This window comes from Azolla caroliniana, unplaced genomic scaffold (assembly GCF_043228905.1).
Source record: "Azolla caroliniana isolate FFs.n. ecotype wild unplaced genomic scaffold, voAzoCaro1.0.p SCAF_18, whole genome shotgun sequence".
Taxonomy (NCBI): domain Eukaryota; kingdom Viridiplantae; phylum Streptophyta; class Polypodiopsida; order Salviniales; family Salviniaceae; genus Azolla; species Azolla caroliniana.
In genome coordinates this window covers 10,580,559-10,597,349 of record NW_028230453.1, presented here as the reverse complement: position 1 = coordinate 10,597,349, position 16,791 = coordinate 10,580,559, and positions in this window count along the sequence as shown.

Here is a 16,791-nt window from a genome sequence, read left to right as displayed (position 1 = left end):
ATCTAGAACTTGTCATGATATGGCATGGTGTGGCTCCAAAAAGATTCGAACCCATGACCTTGTTTATATGTGTTAAACCCTTACTATTAAACCATGCATTGTAATACGAAAGATATTATTTCACCATAGGAAATTCATGTATATTCCAGATTACTTTGGAACATTCTAGAAACTTCAGGAGTACTCCTGAGAGTACTATAAATAGAGGCACGTGGCATTATTCAGAACCAATTTGATTCAAGGTTGGTCTTAAGCCTCGTAGCTACTCTTGTATCTTTCTTCATATAATGTAATATACTTCTTGTTGTCATCATTCTCTCTCTTAGAACTCTTTTAGCTTAAGTTCTATTTTATTTTAGTTATGATGACTGGATAAATACTCATTTGTTGTAAACCAATTGTCTCATGGACCAAATTTGGCCTTAGAAGATGTTAATATTTCTTTATTTCTCTCTCTCTCTCTCTCTCTCTTCCCCTCTCGTGATTCTCACACACTCTTTCCCTTCTTAGTACTAATCCTCATTCTTCTCCTCTATATTTAGACTAACTCTTCTTGCCTCTAGTATTATCCCTAACAATTTGAACCGAATTTTCTATCTTCTTATCCCTCCTTCCTTTCATACTAATCCTCTTATCCTTCCTTCCTCGAATACTAAATGGCAATTGTTAGCGCTCAAGAATACCAATCCGTTTTCTTTGAGCTCTAGTGCTTAAAAGAAAAGTTTGTAGCACTAGAACAAGAATATCATCATTTGTTGGGGGATCTTCAACAAATAGCTCTAGAAAACAATAACAACATGGGGAGTTGACGTTATGCGTGCAACAACTTGAAGCAACTATTGTGTCATTGCAACAACAAGGACCAAACACTCAAGGGACTCCCAAGGAACCCAAGACCGGTCTTCCTATGAAGTTCGATGGAACGCGATCACAATTTAGAGGACTTCTTAATCATGTACATTTGGTGATTCAAATGCATCCTTCTCGATTTCCCATTGATGCATCATGAGTGGTGTTGGTCGGCAAGGCCAAAGGGCCAGTTAGAGTCCAGAATGTGAAAGGGGTATTTAATTAGGGATAGGGAGTTATAATTAATAAGTATTATGTTATTTTGAGAAGCGGGCGGGCGGACGGACCCATAATCGGTATGCCGATTCGGATCCAGACCAGATCCGTTGCCGGTTTCCGGTTGCCGGTTGGCACCGGTTTGTAACTCAGTCGGAGACCTATAAAAGGACTTGGCGAGAATATAATTAGGGACAAATAATTAATAAAAGCGTTCTTGTTTTACATATTGTTTAGTGTCTATTTGGTTACCGTTCTATGCTTAATATAATTAATCTTATGCGTGTGTTACGATCAATAACAATACCGGTTAGTAACCAATTAAGACCCATTCAATACCACGGTCTATCCATATCTCACCGTACCACCCTTTGGTGAAGTGTTCCATAGGGATACCCTGTGTTAGGGCTTGTCCAACCTAAAGGATAACAGAGATTTTGGCGACCATGATTCCTGCAGTGAGGATAGAACACTAGGGGATGGATGTCTCGACCGACTAACGACCAAGTCATCGAACGAGGAAGAAGACTAGTCGAAAGACAACAAAGGTGGGAAGCCTTCCATCAAGCGGCCGAGGAGATCCGACAGGATTGGTCTTTTCCCCAAGTGCTTTGGAGGGTCGCACTTCGGTTCCAAAAACAACAACTTTCTGACGAGGGCAGTAGTTTGACGAGCCTGCAAGAGGCAGAATCGCGATTGTGGACGCTTGCCGAAGGCAACAGAGACTCGGAGGCATTCTCGGCCTTAGAGTCAGAATCGGATAGTGACAGAGCGTTCAGTCGAATTACAAAAGCAACCACGATACTCCGGACGATCCGGAGGACGACGAATCAGACGGCTCATTGACACCACCCGCGGAGAAAGCGGAAAACCATGCACCAACACCACCCGCAGAGCAAGAACTAGACCACACATCTCTGGTACAACCTTCTGAAGACTACACCATGCCGTACCCGTATCTGAAGTACCATGATGACCCTGATGCGGAGGCGCATGTCTATGCGTTCCTACAAACATGGGAAGCAAATCATGTGTCCCAAAGGCTGACCAAACTGGAAGCCGAATGGTAAAAAATTGCCGAATTCGGCATGAAATTAGAGGGACCGGCGGCCCGCTGGCACGCAAATCACCTACCCGGAAGCTTTGCCACATTTGAGGCCTTGAAAACAAAATTCCTCTGACTATTCCATAGGCAAGTGGAACAGTGCAAACTAGTCGGTCACTTTTACACAACCCACCAAGAGGAGCAGGAGACAGTGCCCCAATTTATCATCTGATTTCAAACACTACACAACTAGTTAACAAGGGCACCTCTGGAGAAGGAGGTGAACGCGGAACCCCTCTGAACGATGTGCGTGGTACTAGATTCCAGGCCAGCACAATGAATCAAGTCATCGATCGGGTGCTGGAAATGGATAAACATAGCTCCCTGATGACAATGGGAGCTATTAAAGACATGAACTAATGTAAGCATAAAATAAGGATAAAACATAGATCTAGATAGAAAGGATAGAGAGAAAGAAGGGTGCCGATCCACCCGACCACCCCCGAGGGAAGGGATCGAGACGGACTCGAGCCTTGATCGATGTCCCATACCACCGCCGTGGAGTCGAGTCGTACCTGGTGTTGGCACACTCGCTACAAGAGTTGACCCACCACAAGAACAGAGTCTCAACGGAGTCAAAAGATGATGAATTGAGGGTAGCTAGGCCTCTTATTTATAGTGATACCCAAGGCCCCTAGACAAGTTCACACTTGGCCTAATGGATTGTCTCAATCCCGAGGATTAAAAGTAATCCTCCCCTTCTTTACATTCTCGTTTAACCCTCACACTTATCCACGTGTATAGAATTCTACGGTAAATTCTCACCACGGGATATTATATGGTCATGCCCGTAACATACTACCCCTCTTTAAAACATTGCACTCTTGCAATGGAAAGTTAGGGAAGTTAGTTCTGAGAGTATTTTTGGGTTCCCATGTGGCATCTTTTATTGATTTATCCATTCATTTTATTTTAAATTCTCGGATTTCTTTAGTACGTAATTTTTTTGTTTGAACATCGAGAATTCTTTCTGGTACATGTGGTTTAGAAGATAATTCTTCAGAAGTAACTAGAGTTTCAATTGTAACTGTATTGTTGCCAGAACCTAGAAGTTCTTTTAGACGACTCATATGAAAAACTGGATGAATTTCAACACCATCGAGAAGAGCGAGACGGTAGGCTGATGACTCAATGCGTTTGAGGACTGTAAAAGGTTCACAAAACCGTGGGGCTAACTTAGCGCACTTACCCTTAGACAATGTCTTAGAATTGTGAGGTACACGTAAAAATACCTTTTGTCTAGGGTTGAATACACGAGGTTGCCTATGATAATCGGCATAAAAACGCGCTCTATCTTGAGCTGTTTTTATATTATCTCGTGCAATATGCAACATATCTTGCATATCCCGAAGAAAGTTTTGCGTACTTCGCAACTCATCATGATGTATATTAACATCAATCGGGGCTCGTGGCTGAAAACCATACATCAACATAAAAGGACTATATCCCGTCAACGTATGCTTGGAGCTGTTATAAGCAAACTCCAAATTTGGGAGATAACGTTCCCATTTTGTTGGTTTTGAACCAACGCATGCTCGAAGCATATGCTCAATAATTTGATTTACTCGTTTTGTCTATCCATCAGATTAAGGATGATCTGTGGAGCTCATGCTCAATGTAGTTTCTAACTTCTTGAAGACTTGCGTCCAGAAGTCACTAGTAAACTTTGGATCTTGATCACTCACGATATCCATCGGTAACCCATAAAAACGAAATAACTCGTCAACGAATTGGTAAGCCAATTCAAGAGTTGTTACCGTGGTTTTAGTAGCAATAAATCTGCCCATTTTAGTTAGTCTATCAACCACAACCCAGATGGCATCATGGCCTTTTTGGGTGCGAGGAGGGCTAACAATAAAATTCATGGATATACTTTCCCACTTATTATTGGGAATGGCCAAGGGATGTAAAAGTCTTGCGGCTTTAAGTCGCTCGGTTTTGTTAACTTGACATTGGTGACATTTAGTCACATAACTATGTATGTCATGGCGCATCTTAGGCCAATAGAATTGAGTGGAGATGAGAACGAGTGTGCGATGTATTCCAGGGTGCCCTACTGAGGGTGCATCATGGCATTAAAAAAGAATCCTCTTTTTGACCTTGGGTAAATCTGGAACACAAACCTTCCCATTATGGTAGAGCAGATCGTTAGCAATGTCGAAGTATTCCTTCGGGGATGTGGTGGTGTCTGTTCCAGACTCAACTCTTGCCCAATATTTTGCAAAATAACTATCATTAGGATACTTTCCTCGAAGGTGATCATAAAGATCTGACGTTATTTCAGTGAAGCTAAGCATGTTAACTTCACGGATGCGACTTAGTGCATTAGGACAATGTTCATGGAACCTTTACAATATCGTATGGAAAAATCAAGGTCCTGGATGAGATTAGCCCATCGTGCCTTACGACCTTTCAGGTCTTGTTGGTCACAAAAATATTTCAAGGACTCGTGGTCCGTAGTTACCACAAAGCCATTTCCATAAAGATAATGGCGCCATGTTTTGAGTGCATGTATAACTGCAAATAATTCCTTTTCTTGAACGGTATACCAACATTGAGCAGAATCAAGTTTCTTACTCTCGAATGTTATTGGTTTACCATCTTGATATAAGACAACACCTATAACATAATCGCTTGCATCGGTTTCAACCTCAAAAGGTTTTGAAGGATCATGTGGAAGAAGTGAAGGAGCCTTGCACACCAGGTCCTTGAGTTCCTTAAAAGCGAGGTCTAGTGTAGCATTCTAGACAATATGTTTTGTAGACTTACGCGTTTGACCTTTTAGAAGATTAGTAAACGACGTCGTCAATTGGTAGTAATTACGAAGGGATTTTCGCAAAAACCCGACAAAACCAAGGAATGATCGAACTTCTCGAATGTTCCGAAGAGTGGGCCAAAGCTTGATTTTCTCGATGCGAGAAGGATCAATTTCAACTCCTCGTTCGGTTATGAGATGTCCAAGATAAGTAATTGATTTCTTGAAGAACTCACATTTTGAGATCTTCGCATAAAACTATTTGTCACGCAATGTTTGTAAAACAAAGTGAACATGTTTAACATGTTCTTGTAATGTACGGCTATAAACTAAAATATCATCCAAGAAAATAACAACAAATTTTCCAAGTTGTTTTCTTGTTGAAATGTAGCCAGAGCATTGGTCAAACCAAAAGGCATAACCAAAAACTCATAATGGTCATAGCGCGTTGTCATGGAGAAAACCGTCCCTAGGAGAAAGCAGTGTATAGTGTGCGTGAACCGACCCTTACACACAGGCACATGTTTTGATGTATTTACATAGTTAAGTACAGGTCGGCGATGTAATTATCCTAGGAAGCACAAATTCGTTAGGTAGGGAATCGAAGAGGATCTCTGTTCGAAAGGACAGAGAATAAAAGTGATGTAATAGTCTGTAACGACTCTCTCTCCTTGTGCTATAAAACGAGAGGAAAAGGGGCTGAGTGGGGATCGCGTTTTCGAGGACGAAGTGCTGTCGGACTGAAACCAAGATCTTCTTCTCTGTTTTTCGTCGTTCTCTGTAGGTTGGGAGGCTGCCTCTGTTTTCGCGGAAAGCCCGAGTGCTTCCAATAGAGGCTCCATCTCTTGTTGTCGTGTGCGTTGTGTGAGTTAGTGTCAGCAAGTTGGCACTTACCGGCTAGCCGGCTGTAATTTTGGTCATATATACATATATACATATACACATTTGCCTTATTCATTGCTCGACCTTGTTTGTGAAATCTCTGTGAATCTGTGTGCGCGGCTCGGCCGTGGTTTCGTAGTGCTCCTCCCTCTGTTCGGTTATTTCTCGGTTCAGGGCACTCGCGATCCCACCTTGGTTTCTCTTGAGCGTGCAGAATAACACGACATTATTTGGTGAACCTGACGTGAAACAAGGCGGCAAAGGAATCGAAAATGAGGGGATCAGAGCTCGCTGAAGCCATGGCGGCAACAGTCGATCGGATAGTAAGTGCTCGCGAGGGCACGGGCGCCCTTGACAGGGCCATTGAAGCAATTGTCGGTGCAATAGGCCGGTTCGATGGGAAGGACCCCACGAGTTATTTGGTGGCCTACCGGGCTGAAATGGTGATGAGGGACATCCTGGAGGAGAGGCGTCTGTTTGGGTTCCTGCAGGTAGCGACATCGGGCATCCACGCGGAAGTGCTCAAGGTGCAGGCTGGATGCCGGACCTGGGGGGGATTCGAAGCACGGCTCTTCGAGCGGTACGGGCTTGATGACACGCATCGGTTATCGAAGCGGGACTTTATGGATTGGATGGAGACTCTAGAAAAGGGGAGGAATGCATCGGCGCTCCTCCGGGAGTTTGAGGAACGCTTCGCACGTCTTTCGGCACTGGACAGGAACGTACTGGACACGAGCCGTGTCCTTTTATTCGTCAAAGCTGTGGACGTGCGGGATCGGGAGCAAGTGGGTTTCCTGCTAGAGACGGACGATGGGCTGACGGCCGACTGGGCCATGGTAAAAGGGGTTTGGGGCCGTTTCGACAAACAGCGCGAGTGGGTCGACAAGGGCTCGTTGGGGGCAGGAGCGGTTGCGGCAAGAAACCTCGAGGGACCCTCGCCGACGCGCAAGGAGGAAACCCGGGATTGGCTTGAGGCTCGTCCGACGTGGTCAAGGGCCTATCTGGCGGAGCGGCTTTAGAAGAACTGACGCAGATGGTACGAGACCTCTAGATTGCACAAGCAAGGAGGGACAACGGCGAGCAACCTCGCGACTGAAGGCCTTCGAGTGGGCATCGGTGCTTGTCGTGTGACGCGGTCGGTCACGTTCGGAAGGACTGCGTGGACTTCGCAGAAGCAATAAGGGCTAATGTGGTGTACCTATGGAACGTGAGGGTACATGCTAGCGAGACCCGGAGAGCCTTGGAGCTGAATATCGGACGGGGAGGAATGAAGAGGCTGATGGAAGAAGCAGTTGCGCGCCACGCAGAAACCATCCACTACTCGGTGTCGGCAGGAATCCGGGTCGGGAGTGACGAAGGCCGGAAGACGAAAGACTCCGGGGTCTGGCCTGTGGTGCTAGAAGGCCTCGCCGGCATGCGGTTGAGAAGGGAGGAAGCAGACTGTGCAGAAAAAAGGGTCTGGGAGGACACCGGGTGGAGCGATCCAGTCGAAGAAAAGACCGGCTTTGTGGAAGCCACCTGCTAGAACCACGAGGTTCTGGTAGAAGACAAGCGTTCGGGAAAGGCCGGAGGGGCCGAACCCTCGTAGCGGTAGGAGACCCGGTTCGGGCTGAAGCAAAATGACGCCGGTGCTACCGGCACACCGGATAAAGCAAAGAAAGCCGGTTATCGGTTGAGCATCGAGATAGAAAGAACGACGGACCTGCGGAAGGTCCTTGAGGAACGAATCCTCGACAACAAGGTGGAGTTGTCGCTGAGGGAAGTGCTTGGGATCGCCAAGAAAGAATTTCATGACTCCATCGTGGACCTAATGAAACGAAAAAGGCTTTCGACGGAGCCGGAGCCGGAGCCAGAGAAGCCGGTTGAGGTGCGAACGACGCACCTAGAAGACATGGCCCTGGAAGACGATTTGGCGGAAAGCCACTATTCAAAGCTGCATTGGGCAAGAGCCACTACGGAGACCTCGGTTAGGATCGGGGACGTTCAGGAGCCGATGGTGGCATTGGTAGACCACGGTTCGGAGATTAACCTAATGTCTATGGACTTCTACAAGAAGGGCAAGTGGCCGATCAACACCAAGCACGGGTGGAAAATACAAGCGGTGACGCGCGCCACGGAGGAGTTACATGGGATGGGGCCTGCCCGAATGTACGAGTGAAAATTGGTGATGTCGAGATTGACCAACACTTCTTCGTGCAGGAAACATCCTCGCATCCGGTGATACTTGGAGAACCGTACATTACGGCAACACGTATGGAGACAAAAGTGCTGGATAACGGTTCGGCATACACATGCGTGAAGAGCTAAGATGGGCGACACTCCGTCTAATTTCTGACGGTGCGACCAAACCATGAGTGCAACTGCAAGATCCGCGGCGGCGAAAGCTGAGGGGATTTTTAGAGAGGGCTATCAAGGCGTGGGGCCGCGATAGTCCGGACTCCCCAAAGACACCCCACACGTGTACCATAGGAAGGAAGCCCTGTACTATAGATAGGAAATTTTGGTTCTCCAACAACGGAGGTTGTACGATAACCGGCATTAGCGGCCGGGAGAAGAAGTGGGTAGAGGAACGTCTCAGGGCGTGCGGAGTCCTAGGCCCTGACGATGAGATTGGTGGAGCTGTGGAGGCGGTCTCTCTCGATGACACCTTGGGGGAATTAAAGAAGTTGTTCAAAGAAGGCCTCAGCGAAGACCAGACGATTCCGGTTAATTGAGAAAAGATGTACGAAGTCATCGCCGACTTCCGGGAGAGGGTCGAGTTGGATTGGACGGCCCATGTGCATACGAAGCACAAGACTATGGACCGGAAGGTGAGGCCAATCGCGGCACCCTTGTGGGAGGGCAACAGGTTGGTCGTGTCGGACCCAAGTCTACGGGATCCGGCCGGCATAGGACACCGGTTCACCGACATAACGCTACAGGAGCTCAAGGTTGGTGGGGTTGGCTTTCTACTGCCGGTGGAGGAGGAGCGGTTTCGGGGAATGCTCGGGAGGCATGGGAAGGTCTTCGCATTCTCACCGGAAGAGATCGGGTGTGTGGACCCGACGGTCGTTGAGTCGATGGTTATCTTTACGGTACCGCATGTGCCATGGAATCTCAAACTGATTCCACTACCCAGAGCTCACATCCCGAAGCTGATGGAGCTGTTGAAGCAGAAGGTGGAGATGGGCATCCTCGAACCTTCGAATACCCCATACTCGAATCGGTGGTTTATCGTGCCTAAGAAGAACGACACGTTGCGCTTTATTCAGGACCTGTAGCCGGTCAACAAGGTGACCATTCGGAACGCAAGGATCGGGCCGACCATTGACGAGTTCGTGGAGGCCTTCGCTGGAAGGTCAATTTACTCGGTCGGAGATCTGTACTCGGGGTACGACCAATTCCAAGTAGTTGTAGAAAGCAGGGATATTACGAGGATGCGGACTCCTCTCGGCCTAGTGCGGATGTGTACCCTTCTGCAAGGAGGGACAAACTCGGTAGCGCACATGGTGAATGCGATGAATAAGGTGCTAAGGGACTGCATCCCGGACATCACCATGCCATTTTTGGATGACATTCCGATCAAGGGATGTCTGGTGGAGGATAAGGACGAAATGGTCGGACCGGATGGGTGTCGGAGATTCGTCTCAGACCACATCGGAGATTGCGAGAAGGTGCTACGGAAGCTCGAAGGCACGCGGCTCACCTTCTCTAGGGAGAAGTTGGCTTTCAGACAGTCGGAAATCATGGTCATCGGACACTTGTGCGGGCCTTATGGTCCGAAACCGTCACCGGCTAAGGTGGAAGCCATCTCCACGATGAAGGAAGATTGCAGGTCGGTTACAGAAGTCCGGAGGTTCTTGGGAGCTTGCGTGCTCTACCACATTTGGATCCCACATTACACCCATATCGCAGAGCCACTCTACGAGTTGTTGAAGAAAGGGCGCAAGTTTGAGTGGAGCGGGGAGCATGTGGAGTTGGTCCGGAAAATGAAAGAAGCGCTTGCCGCGGCACCGGCACTCCGGAAAGTAGTCTACGATAAAAACATTCCAATTTATGTAACCATAGACACAAGTCCGACCAGGATCGGATGGGTGATCAACCAGGAGGATAAGAACGACGCGAGGTTCCCCATCCGGTTTGGTGTGAAAGTACTTAGCGCGCGACAACGAGGATACGCCCATGTTAAATGCGAACTCTGGGGTATTGTTTCGGCGGTCAAGGCCGACAAAGACTACCTGATCGGGACAGAGGTAATAATAGAGACGGATTGTTTACCGATCCTCGGTATGGTTTTCGGATGCGCGACGCTAGACCTGGCAATGCTCAGGTGGATAACGTACATTAAGTCCCTGAATCCGAAGATACGACACGTATTCGGGAAAGACAACGCCATGGCTGACATGCTTTCAAGAGCAAGGTTTGAAAACGAAAGCGGCATGGTTTCAGAGGATGAGGAAGTCAGCGTGGACTTCTTCGAGACAACTTACGTGACGACGAGAAGGGGGAGCACCCTGGCGCTTAACGAGTTTGACGAGAGTGAGTACGAGGGGGAGTGGCTCCAGATCGGTGGGTTCCTGAGAATGATGGCGCCGGACACGGCATGGACAAAGGAAGAGGCTTACCAGATCCGGAAGAAAGCGTACCGATTTTTCCTACGGGACGAGAGAATATGGAAGCCACCGAAGAAGCGAGACGACGTCCTGCTTCGAGTGGTAGTGAGGAAGGAGGAACAGGAAGCATTGTTGATGGCGTACCACGAGATTGCTTGGGCCGGACACCGGGGGACATGGGACACGTTCGAGAAGTTGAAGGACAAGTACTGGTGGCCGGGACTATATCGGGACGTGCATTGGTTCGTAACGACTTGTGAAAGCTGTCAGATGCATTCCATAGTCTGACATCGAGATGAGCTACATCCGACTTACTCGCTGACCGTCCACTTCAAGTGGATGGTGGATCTGGTGACGATGCCGATGGGGGTAAGGCAAATGTGATACCTGGTGCTAGCGCGAGAGGATCTGACGAACCAGGTGGAGGGCCGAGCATTACCAAACAAGAAGATCACGGCCGTGTGCCGGTTACTAATCGAGGAGGTGGTATGTCGGTACGGGTGTGTAGGGAAGATCGTAGCAGACCGTGGAGAACTGGATGCACAAGAGGCCGAAGAACTGTTTGAATGGTTAGGGGTTAAACTCTCGGTCACCACGACGTACAATCCGGAGGCAAACGGGAAGGTGGAGCGCGGACATGGGCCAATCATAATGGCGTTGGTATGGGCATGTGGAGGCCAAGTCGGGAATTGGCCACGGCTCCTACCCTACGCATTGTGGGCAGACCGAACTACGCACAGTTCGGTAACCGGGTTCATGCCGGCGGAGCTGATGTATGGGTAGAAGCCGATCATGCCGATGGAGCGAACGATCTCCTCATGGGCCGTGGTGGACTGGAGAGATGAGATGAGTTGGGAGGAGCTATTAGCGGCACGAATCCAACAACTCGAGCGAAGACTGGAGGACGTAGAACAAGCAACGAAGAAGCTGCATGCAGCAAGGACAAAGAACAAGGGGCGATTCGATCGGACTCACCAACTACGACCAAAGGAAATCGAGGAAGGAGACTGGGTTCTGGTCTACAATAACAACCTTGACAACCAGCACAAGGCAATGCGGAAGTTTGTGAGGAGGTGGTTCGGGCCTTACGCGGTGACAAGCACCAATGACAACGGCACCTACCATCTCGCGGAGCTCGACGGAACGAGAATAGTTGTGCCAGTGGTCGGGAAGAGGATCAAGGCCTTCAAGAAGCGGCACGGGGACGAACCGGACCCAGAGGGCATGGATGACGACGATGACCGGTTCGGAGTAGGTGGCGAACCGGAGAGCGAAAGATAATCGTGGGCCGGTCTTCTTCGGCAGAAGTCTATTCTGGCGCATACCGGAGGATGCGCGGTTAGGTGGGGGCGGATGTCATGGAGAAAACCGTCCCTAGGAGGAATCAGTGGATAGTGTGCGTGAACCGGACCTTACACACGGGTACATGTTTTGATGTATTTACATAGTTAAGTACAGGTCGGCGATGTAATTATCCTAGGAAGCACGAATTCGTTAGTTAGGGAATCAAAGAGGATCTCTGTCCGAAAGGACAGAGAATAAAAGTGATGTAACAATTTGTAACGACTCTCTCTCCTTGTGCTATAAAAGGAGAGGAAAAGGGGCTGAGTGGGGATCGTGTTTTCGAGGACGAAGTGCTGTCGGACTGAAACCAAGCTCTTCTCCTCTGTTTTTCGTCATTCTCTGTAGGTTGGGAGGCTGCCTCTATTTTCGCAGAAAGCCCGAGCGCTTCCGATAGAGGCTCCATCTCTTGTTGTTGTGTGCTGTGTGAGTTAGTGTCAGCGAGTTGGCACTTACCGGCTAGCCTGCTGTAATTTTGGTCATATATACATATATACATATACACATTTGCCTTATTCGTTGTTCGACCTTGTTTGTGAATTCTTTGTGAATCTATGTGCGGGGCTCGGCCGTGGTTTCGTAGTGCTCCTCCCTCTGCTTGGCTATTCCCTGGTTCAGGGCCCCCGCGGTCCCGCCTTGGTTTCTCCTACGCGTGCAGAATAACACGACAACGTATGAAATGCCGTTTTAGGAACATCGTCCTCACTTATAAGAATTTGATGGTAGCCAGTATGGAGATCAACTTTCATAAAATACCGAGCTCCTTGGAGACGGTCAATTAGATCATCAGCTTGGGGCAATGGATACGAATTCTTGATCGTCACTTTATTCAAGCGTCGGTAATTAATACACATACCCCATGTGCCCTCTTTCTTTTTAACCAAGAGAATTGGTGCACCCCATGGAGATTTACTATAACGTATATAACCCATTCATAAATTGTCCTTGAGTTGCTTAGATACCTCATCCTCTTCGGATCGACTTAAGTGATAAGGAGGTATACTCATTGGTGCAATGCCAGGTACAATATCTATACGATGGTCTATATTACGTTTAGGAGGTAACCCATATGGTAGTTCACTCGGAAAAACATTACGAAAATCATTTAAGATTTCATCAAGTTGTTGTTCAAAATATGTTAATTGAACCGAGACATTATTGATATTGTAAACATGAATGTCCGGATAAAGTACACAATAAAAAAGAGTAGAACAAGACAACTCAGATATTGATGGAGAGGCAACAATCGGGAGGGATTGTTTTTTTACACATTGAATAAAATGAGTACAATCGTTCAGTACAAATGTTATTGAATGATGAACCCAATCAATAGATAAAGAAGAGCTTTTATTATAGAACCAGGGATAACCTAGTATTACATAAGTGGTACAAAGATTCATTACATGGAAGTCTACTTCCTCTATATAAGTATCAATAGAAATTCCTAATGAATGAATCGCCCCGTTGATGTATTGTACTCTTCCATCAGCCAAGTGCACCCTATAGGTGTGATCACTTACGGTAGGTTGGATTCCCCATATCTGAACCAAACGATCATTCACAAAGTTGTGTGAGCTTCCCGAATCAAACAAAAATTGTATGGAAGATCCATTGATATACCCGTTTGCACGTAGTAAATCATTGGGACCCAATACATAGTGAGGGAAAGAACATTGACAATTACTTAAATGATGTGTATAGACCTGAAGGACATTAGGAATCTGACCTTTATGGTTTGCAGCTTTAGCTTTGTTGTCATGCTCTTTCCGTAGGAGCTTTCGACATTGCTCTTTTGTATGACCCTTCTTTTTGCAAAATACGCAAAAAGGATGTAATTGTCGCTTACAATCGCGATCCATGAATTCGTTGGGTGTCTTGCATTTCCCAGCGAATTGCGACAGCTTAGTCTCGGGTGCTTCGTTGGGTTTGTTGTGGTTCTTCTTCAAAGTGCGTTGATAGCGAAGAACTATTTCAACGGCCTCTTCAAAGTATTTTGGATCCTTATCGTGCGCTATCCAGTGATAGTCCGAATTGGGGATGCCATTGACAAAACAAGCTATTAACCAATTGTCCCTTTCTAGACCCGATTTTTGGATTTGGGTTCTAGCATGGTGGACATAGTCTTCTAGCGAAGAAAATTTCCTGCTAGAGAGGTTCATTAAAGCTTGAGTTGCCTCGGTTCGAGAGGGAGATTGTAGAAATTGGCCCTTAAAAATTGTGACAAAATCTTTCCAGGTATCAGGCAATTTCCCCAAAGTTCAAAGCCCACGCCACCAAGCGGCTACCTTACCCCCTAGTTCTTGGTCAACATATGCAATCTTCGTACTATCTGGCATGGGATAGAACTCAAAATGAGACTCCCATCGGCCCAGTCACGTGCAGATTGCTTCTTCGGTTCTTTCCTTTTTTTCTCTCGTAAATGGCTTAATGACAAACGATGGTTCAACCTATCGCTCATTAGGTCTATTAGTCTCACGTTGTAAACTAATGACACGTGCCTCGAGAGGACTTTGAGATTGCCGAAGTTCGGTCATCTGTTGAGTGGTGAAACTAAGGTATTGGGTTATTTGTGAAAAATACATCTCAATGGACATTTGTCTAGGAGGATTTCCTTGAGTTCCTTCCGCTTGAGCGAATGACATTGGGTCGTTATTTTGAGCCATTAAATGATTGTTTCTAGCAAAGAAATAGGATAAGGTCAGACAAATAGTGATAACATCATGTCGTGATGTAAACATATCATGGACAAACATTAATCGATATCATGATCTCACGTCAATACCCCTCTAGACGTATGAGATGAGGTTCAAGCTCAGGTTACTATGGTAACACAAAGGTGTTTTAAAAGTCATGGGGGTGACAAATTAATGTCTTTCCCTGATCTCTATATCGATTTTTTCATGGCGGCTCCCCAAGGCTCAACCATGTATGTTTGCGTCATGAGTAGTTTATACACGAAAGAAATGTTAACAATAAACTATGTTTTTGTGCCCACATATGTGGTTTGGGCTCTTTTAAGTCCTATTACAAAGAACCCGAAGTGCACTTAGAGACCTCAAGTCTAAACATGTGTTATAATCATATGTAACAACGATGTTGTATGGTCTTGATCATATTTGAACTCGAGACCTCGAGAACAAATGCATTAAACACTTGAGCCAACCAAGTAGGTTGCTCTTCTTGAATGTTTGATGTTTCATGCGTATAAGAGATATGCGAGGCATTTGCCCATATATGTTTTTTTAAAAGAAACATATATGTCAAGAGTCCTTACTTCCCCCTTGTTTACTACAAAATATGTTGGGATGTTACCTAACCTCAAGTCTCGTAATTACGATGGCATACGCGAAAGTGCAACCTAATGGTCAAGGCAAATGAGCCCTCTTTTCGTAGTAGGCCCATGTGGCCCATCACATGGTTACGTCATTACGAATGCCTCTCGTAAGAATGATCTCATGGTGGCATCGTATCCATGTAACGAGGGAGGGATGTTGGATATGTGTCATAGGAGCGACCTCACACGAAGTGGGTCAAGCCCTACGTTCTCAACATCATTGTGGCTATAGACATTTTTTTACATAATAAAATCGAAGTCACCAACGGGAATGTCAACAATAAAAAATTGTTGAAAAAAGGGATGGTGACAACGCCATTCTCACAAAAAGTGAGGACGGCCACCAAGGTCCTTTCCCCGAAAAGGACAACATTCGATAGAAATCATGTAATATCAAATATACACGTATGTACGATCAAATACGTATACACGTGACCACATATGCATACATTAAACAAATCGTTACATCAAATAGCCATGAATGATATAATCGAGATACGTAATCGAGGTATATACCTCTACACAAACGAAACATCCAAAAAATAAGGGTTCATCGTAATACGCAATTGAGGTATTGACCTCTTACGCATACGAGACCAAACGCATATCATTTACAATGAAATCGAGGTATTGACCTCGTATGCATACGTAACATATGTATGTGAGCCTAATACGCAATTGAGGTATTAACCTCGTTTGCATACGACACTAATCACATATTCAATATATGTCAAATGAGGTATTAACCTCATACACATATGTAAACATTTTATACAACCAATTAATTACCACTACAACATCATTAAATTAATGAAAACAATTACATATAGACTATACACATGATTAGATGGGAGAAGCAAAAATAGAAAAAAAGAAGAAGGAAAGAGTTACCAAAGTTCCTTTGTTGATTGTTGTCTGGATCAAGGCCGACCGCACATCGATTGATCACCATCAATCAACAAGACAAAACACAACAAAAGAAACATTAGAACATAGGCTCTGAGACCAACTATTAGAGACATGAACTAATGTAAGCATAAAATAAGGATAAAACATAGATCTAGATAGAAAGGATAGAGAGAAAGAAGGGTGCCGATCCACCCGACCACCCCCGAGCGAAGGGATCGAGACGGACTCGAGCCTCGATCGGCATCCCATACCACCGCAGTGGCGTCGAGTCGTACCTGGTGTTGGCGCACTCGCTACAAGAATTGACCCACCACAAGAATAGAGTCTCGACGTAGTCAAAAGATGATGAAATGAGGGTAGCTAGGCCTCTTATTTATAACGATACCCAAGGCCCCCGGGCAAGTTCACACTTGGCCTAATGGGTTGTCTCAATCCCGAGGATTAAAAGAAGTCCTCCCCTTCTTTACACTCTCATTTAACCCTCACACTTATCCACGTGTATAGAATACTACGGTAAATTCTCACCACGGTAAACCGGAATGGGAAGCACAGTAGGCCATACGAAAACAGACCACCGAATGGATTGAAAAGGCCAACGAACGCAACGTCACTGAACTGAAAGAGCAAACGAATGCAGTGGAGGAACTCACTGAAAAGGCAGAACCGGAGAACCCCACGTGGCAAGCACTTCAGGAATGCCAAATCACGTTACCACTGGGCTGGTTAGTACAACTAGTGCCTCAGTTCACTGACGGGTTGAAATCGGCGTTGGCTCTATTAAGTCCTGCACCAGCTCCGACATTCTTTT